The sequence below is a fragment of the Pelodiscus sinensis genome, chromosome 1, assembly GCF_049634645.1.
Source record: "Pelodiscus sinensis isolate JC-2024 chromosome 1, ASM4963464v1, whole genome shotgun sequence".
Classification (NCBI taxonomy): domain Eukaryota; kingdom Metazoa; phylum Chordata; order Testudines; family Trionychidae; genus Pelodiscus; species Pelodiscus sinensis.
In genome coordinates this window covers 26749256-26756730 of record NC_134711.1, presented here as the reverse complement: position 1 = coordinate 26756730, position 7475 = coordinate 26749256, and the positions used below count along the sequence as shown (strand labels likewise).

Genomic DNA, 7475 nt, shown 5'->3' with positions numbered 1-7475 from the left:
TCTCTCTCTCTCCCCCTTCCTCCCCCCCCCCCTCCTCCGGCTTGCTAGAAACACTAGTGAAAAACTTTCCTGAGGCTGCCTCACCTGTCATACCCTCTACTGGTGCTCTGTGACTAGGGCACATAAAACTTGGGGAGCAGCCAACCCCAGGCGTTCTGTAGCCCCAGCAATCCAGCTCTACTGCCATGGTAAATGTTGCTAAAATACTAAACCATTAAACTCAATTGTACTATGCACGTATAAAGTGCAATTTTCAAATTAGAATTTTGGTTAAATAAAAGCCAGTTTTGAAGAAAGCACTTACCCTCTTGCCCATTCCTGAAACTGATGTGTATTTTGATACCATATATCAAGTACAGTATATGTACACAGCTGTTTCAACTACAGAACTGTTTAAAGGGAAGGGAAGCTGCAAGAATTTTGAGGGATATCTATTCTTTAATTTTTTCCCTTCATATTTAAAAAGGACTTCCCTATCTTTGTTCACAATTCCAAATGAATATTAACCTTCTGGAAAGAGACTAAGCCTGAAAAATTTTAACCTGAATCAGGGTGGATTGATTTAAATCAAGGTGATTAAAATAATTGATTTTAAATCATAATTTGTCACCAAAAATTGATTTAAATCAAGTTTCCCACTGATTCTACTTCACATATTTCTTCAAACAATAGTGCAAATCTGATCACTAAAACATATTAATTTACAGCTCAATACAGCATTTTACATCTTCTAATGTGTAATTTTTAAAGATAACTTGATTTTTATTAATTTAGGAAATAGTGCATAGTACTCATTACCTGTGTCAAGCTGCAGATACAGCAGCAGTACATGAGGAATGGTAAGAACTAAATCATACACACAAACACAATAGCACTTATATTTGATTCACGTTTGCAATTGAAGCAGTCTTCTGAGTTGCTGGCTGATGGCTGTCCTTAAAACTTTCTTTAAAATGTTCAGACTTCATTAACTCTGACAAGTCTAAATGTACACTAAATGTACAGTGTCTTTAAAACTCATACAACTAGCTTTCATCTTCCCCACTTCCACTGTCACTCCCACTACTTCTGAGAGTGCTTGGAGTGCACTTAATTTTGGAGTAAGCCCCACTGAAAACAAGCATTGGGTGGGATTCTTTTGGGAAAGCTGAGTAATACTGAAGTAAAACAGAATAGGCATCACCATTATGGCCTGTGACCATGATGTTTCAAAATAAGAGATATGTGTTATGTAATCTAAAATAAGAAATGACATTCTTGTAACTGGCAACTCTAGATTTCTCTTACTGCAGCTTTCTGTACCGTATACTTGCGTGATGGATTCTAAACCTAGTTAACTTAAAGAAGACATAAGGATGGGCTAAAGTAAACTTTTTCCCTAGAAACATCCAACGTAGCAAACAACTTGGGAATTTAGACAGAGAAAGTCTTGAAGACTGATGCATTGCAAAGTTGATCCAAGTTGTTCTTCAGACATATCCACATCATTTTCCCTCAATAAGTAGTTTTTCTAACGTTTCATTCTTGCAGGTAGGCCCTGCATCATCTTCTTGCTCTAACTCTTGACATATTCACCTTTTTTACCTAGGGAACAAATTATGCCAACATCCTGTGCTATCTTTCCTATTTGGAATAATTTGCATAGCACCATACATTTACATGGCATCGCACAGAGATGGATATACTGCCTGCCCTGAGGAGCTTCCATTATATGAGAGAACCATAAACCAAGTATTATTTGTAACCCTAACCATACAGTACCTTATTTCAGTAGCCAGTCCTATACAGGCAGTCCCCGGGTTACGCGGATCCGACTTATGTCGGATCCGTACTTACGAACGGGGCTTTTCTCACCCTGGAGGACGCGGGCGGCGGGATCGCCCAGACGTGCTGCGGTCTCGCCCGTGTCCTCCGGGGCGAGAAAAGCTGCTCCGCGTCTCCCTGGTCTGCTGGGGGGGAGGACTCCCCCCCAGCAGACCAGGGAGACGCGGAGCAAAGCCGCGGAGGATCCGGGCAGAGGGACCGCAGCGCGTCTGGGTGGTCCCGCCGCCCGGGTCCTCCGCGGCTTTGCTCCGTGTCTCCCTGGTCTGCCTGGGGCAGAGCAGCTGGGGTGCTGCCAGGTTGGTCCAGTAGCGCTCTACCACAGGCGTCCTGGGAAAAGCCTGGTCTGCTGGGGGAGGGGGCGCACTAGCTGTGCCCCCCCCACCAGCAGACCATGGAGACGCGGGCAGCGGGACCAGGCTTTTCTTGGGACGCCTGTGGTAGAGCAGCTGGGGTGCTGCCGGTTGGTCCCGCAGCGCCGCTCTCGGCGCTACTGGACCAACCCAGCAGCACCCCAGCTGCTCTGCCCCAGGCATCCAGATTTAGCCGCTGTTGAAACTGATCAGCGGCTGATTCCAGGAAGCCCGGGGCAGAGCAACTCTGCCTCGGGCTTCCTGTAGTCAGCTGCTGGTCAGTTTCAGCAGCGGCTGAATCTGGATGCCAGTTCCGACTTACATACAGGTTCAACATAAGAACAAACCTACAGTCCCTATCTTGTATGTAACCCGGGGACTGCCTGTACTTAGCTTTATTAGTAGGAACATAGGAGTTGCCCCACAGGAACAGACCTGTGGTCTCTGGTCCAATAGCGTATCTTCAGCAATGGCCAGCACCATATGCTTCAGTGGAAGGTGCAAGAAATCTCACTGAAGGCAGATATAGGACAATCTGCTTCCCACTGTTGATCTCCTGTTACTCCTTGTAGTTGAAGATTCATTTGAGGCTTGAGGTTTAGTATCCATTCCCAAATTTGCAAGCATGAACTATCTTAACTCTGAATAATCTTTTACATATAAACATTCAATTCTTTGTGGAATTTTGCTAAACTCTTGCCTCAGTGGCTTCCTATCATAGTGAGATCTACAGCTTCATTATGCACTTTGTGTGAAACTATTTCCTTTCATGGGTTGTGAATTTGCAAGCATTTAATTTCATATCTCCTTGTTCTTGTGTTATGTGACAGGGGGAATAGAAGCTCCTGATCTGCCTTTTCTATACTATTGAATTATTTTACATATTTTTATCATGTTCTCTCTTGTCTCTTTTCTACGATAAACAATTCCAGTCTTTTCAATATCTTCATATGAGTTTTTCCTCATATTTTTTGCCCTTTTCTGGATGCCCTCAAATACCGCAATATTCTTTTTGAAATGGTATGACCAGTACTGCACATAGTATCCTAGATAATATTGCATCATTGATTTGTATGCTCCTGTAGTGGGTTGAAGTGGCTGTCCCCTGACCAGGAGTGAGAGCCGCCCCTCCCTGAGCCTTGGTGGGCCACAGCTGGTGCTAATGAAGCACCTAACAATCAATCAGGAGGAGGGGCCAAAGAAATAAAAGGCCTGCCAAGGAGGCCAGAAAGGCCCTGGTGGTGGAAGGAGCCAGAAGTGTCCACTCTGCACTTGCTAAAGGAGCAAGACACAGCGGAGGCTGGGAAATGGCCCGGGCCGTTGGGCTCGCTGTTCCCAGACGATCCGGATGGACTCCCTGCCTGGCCTAGCTACCAATGCGCTGGAGCCCCAAAGACTCGCCTGGAACCCAGGCTACAGCCTCAGGGGAATTTGGAAGTAGCCCAGGGAAAGCTGACTATTGGTTATCTGAGAGAGCTCGGGCAGCATTGCGAAATGGATCCCTGCTGACCCAGTAGCAGACTGCTCTGCTGCTACCAGGGCCCTGGGCAGAGACGCAGTGGTGTGGTTGGGCCTGTGCCCCCCTGCCACCCTACTTTCGGGTGGCAGACTCTCCCCTTGGTTGTGCCTGAGTTGCAGCCAAAACCCACTGCTGCCACAGCCTGAACAGGGGCCTGTCTTTAGACAGCTATTTAAGCCTGCTGCCACGTCCTGAGAAAGGGATTGCTTTTAAACTGCTGTTTGCCTGCTGCCACGCCCTGAACCAGGATTCAGCTCCAAACTGTTTATTTTTGCTGCCCACCCTGAACTGAGGACCATGAACTGCTTATTTTCGCTGCCTGCCCCAAACAGAGGCCGGGCCCATAGACAGTTCAATGCCCAGCCTCAGTTCAGGGCAGGCAGTACAAAAAACAGTTTATTTGCCACTCACCCTAGACTTCAGCCGGGCTCTAGATGCTGGGTTGCCGCCCACGCGATGGGAGGACTTATGCTCACTCACAGCCTCCACAAATTCCCCAAATGACAGCAGAAAATGTAATGGGTAGGAGTGGACATTCACTGACCATGAGGGGGAGCCACCCCCCCCCCCCAAGAGCAACCCACTTACAGCTCCATATTATTTTTCATCCCTTGCCATATGCCTTCTAACATAAGTTTGCTATTTTTATTCACAACTGCACATTAAGTAGAACTTTTCGTTGAACTGGCAACAATAGTGCCCAGTTTATTTTCTTGAGTTAATACCGTTAACTACGAACCTCATAAGGTATATGAATAGCTTAATTTTCTTTCTCCAAAGAGAATTACTTTGCATTTATGGACATTGAGCATTTACTATTGAGTTACCCAGTTGTAAAGTTTGTTTGGGTCTCTCTGAAGTTCCTCAGAGTCCTTGCTGATCATGGCAAATTTAAATAACTTTGTACTCTCTTCAGATTTTGCTTTCTTGTTACTTACCTCCCCCTTTCCAATACTGTCTTACCATATATTTTAGAAATATGCATTTGTCTATCTGTCCATCTGAGAGTCCATTTGTTCAAGAGCTCCTTCTAAATGGTAAGAGATCAGACCACTGAATTTGGTATGCAACTTTTTCTTATAACTTAAAGCAAGGTCAGGATTTGATTGTTCTGGGATAGTGGGATGTGCCTGGGATTCCATTTTCTCATAAAGTGGAAAGGGAGGGGTCTGGCAGCATGACCACGGGCCAGCAAGGGGCCAGAGATGAGGACTGGGACAACTATAACCCCATTGGGCCAGCAAAGATCAGAGATGGAGAAAGGGACATCTTATCTTCTATATATTTTGGAGCAGGCCTGGCCAAGCCACTGGATCCAGCCTGTGGATGTAGCAGGGAGTCTCAGGCAGACTCCCCTGCTTGCCCCACCTCTGAATGCAGTTCAGAAAAGCGGCTGCTGGGCCATTTGTGTTGAAGAACAGGCAGTGTGAGAAGCATTACTCCCCTCAAGCTCTTATTCACAGAGCACATGGCCCCTACAGCCAGTGTGGGAGCGGGGCAGGCTGCTACCTGAGAAACATGCTAGACTGCTGGCTAGGAGTCTCACAGGTATGTCTCCCAGACAGAGCCCACCTCTGGCACCCCAGTCCCTCCCTTCTCCCAGGGCTTGGCTCAACCTCCCCACTCCTACTCCCCTACCCCATATAACTCAAACCATCTGTACCCCTCCTGAGCCAGTACCACCTCCTAGACCCTGCACCCCAAACCCTGCCTCAGATCACAGTCGAAACCCCCACACTGCCTCCTGCAACCCAGTCCCCTGCTCTAGGTCACAACACAAACCCCTGAACCCCAAGCCTGTGCTGCAGGTCACAACTTCCTCCTTCACCCAGACTCCCTCCTAGACATCACAGGCCCTCCTGCACCCAAATCCCTAACTCCAGGGGTGGGCAAGATCGCCTCCGTGGGCCAGTTTTGGCCCGCCAAGCTGGTTGGTCCCGTAACCACCCTGCTGCTTCCCCACCCCAAGGCCAATTGAGACCTGGGGACAAGGGAGCATGTAAAGTCTCCTCCCATTCAAAATTGCTAGGGGGCAGGAGGAATAGACTTCACATGCTGCCTCCACACCCAGGCCAATCAGGGTCCGTGGGTGGGGAATCATAGGAAGCCCCTGGCCCCCTCTCCCTCCTTCTGCCTGAGGCTTAGCCCCTTCTGGGGAGGCCCGCGATCACTTCAGAAATTGAAGAGGCACCCCCCCTTCAGAAATTATCTCCTACCCCTGTTTTAGAGAGTTTGTCTATTCTTGTGTGTGTCTGTTCCCTAGCCAGGGGACATGCATCCCTTCCTCTGTTGTGCCTGCTGCAGCTGTAGTGGCCATGGACAAGTGCTTCTCACCTGGTGCCGAGCTGCTGCAGAGAGAGAGGCCTGGGGTTGCCCTCTCAGGGCAGCCTGCGTTCTGAACCCTTCAGCCCCAACCCCATCCCAGAACAATGATTTAAATGAAGAAAAACAAAACTTATTTGAGGCAAGGACCCAAGCAACACCAGATAAATCTTCTAATTAACAGATGTATTAAAGACTAGGCCTAGTGTAGAACCTTGAGGCAGCCTGCTGTTAGCCTTTTGTTATGATTACTAGGGAACAGTGCCCCCTGCTCAGTGCACTCCCCAGCCTCCCAGTTGCGGGAGTGTAGGCAACCCCCCCCCCCCCCGGGCTTTCTTCCCCAACCACCAGGGAAGCCTGGGCTGTGGCTGTACCAGCTCGGGTCCCTTCTCCTCCTTTCCTCCTCTGACAGCCTGGACCCCTTCTCCTGTAAGCCTCCCATCTTCTGGCCGCGGCGTGCACTAGGCCTGGCTCTAACCCCAGCGGCCTGGAAGGTGCAGGGGTGCCTGCCCATCCATGTGGTACGCAGCAAGGCAGTGGTAATGTCGTGTGAACATGGCGCTGTGGGGCACTGCAGTCTGCTGAAGTGGGGAAAGCAGCAAAGGGGGGTGAGGAGGTGCTGTCCTGGCCTCTCCATCATGTGGTCCTGCCCAAAGAGCCCAGGGCCGCCCATCCACCTGCTGGGAGTGCACGGGAAGGAGCAGACAGGTCAGTGCTGTGGCTTCCCCAGATGGCTTGGGGGAGCTCTGGTAGCTGTGGTAAGTGCAATCAATGGGGAAGGGGTGAGTCTCCACAGGAGCAGTCAGACTCCAGACAGGCAGTCACTGTGCTGCGGCTTCCCAAGAGCCCTGTGGTAGGGGAATACCTAAGAACCCACTGCTGGCACATAAGCCAGGCTGAGAGCTCCACTCCTAGCTCCTGTCCCCAGGCTGCTGTCCCAAGTACTGTACCTCCCCACCCTCCACCTTTAAACCAAGTCCCTTCTCCCCTTTCTCCCCCACCTTGGGCTGTCACAGCTGCAATGTGGGCATCTGCTATGTGGGATTCTGCTGGCTACTTCTCTTGACATTGAAAGTCCTGTGGGGTGGGGTTGGAGGAAGGGGAGCAGGGACTTGGTTTAAGATAGCAATTCTAATTGGCCAAGGGAAGCAGTGAGGTTGGGCTTGAGCAGGGGGAGGAGGGAGAGGGAGAGGGAGGAGGCAGGCAGGACACAGAGTGAGGTCACTCTGTTGTCCCGCAGGAAAAACTTTTAAAAATGTATATAGAGAAAATTGACCATATAATCCTGTCCTTTGTTTTCAATCTCCTAGTCAGTCTGTTACAATGGATCAAAAACTGGTGAACATTTAAGCATCTTTTGTAGCCACTTGCAAGGGTAATAGTCAAAGGTCATCTAGAGTTCTAAATGAATTAAAAAAAAACGAATACATTTTTCCTTTGGAAATTGTGCTGGTTAGAAT

The 7475-nt window shown here is 48.9% G+C and overlaps 1 protein-coding gene across 2 annotated transcripts in view; it reads left to right on the top strand.

The window, feature by feature from the left end:
- The window catches only part of COG5 (component of oligomeric golgi complex 5), a 349021-nt gene that overhangs the window by 140001 nt on the left and 201545 nt on the right, over positions 1-7475 (top strand). The gene's annotated exons all lie outside the window — the stretch shown is intronic.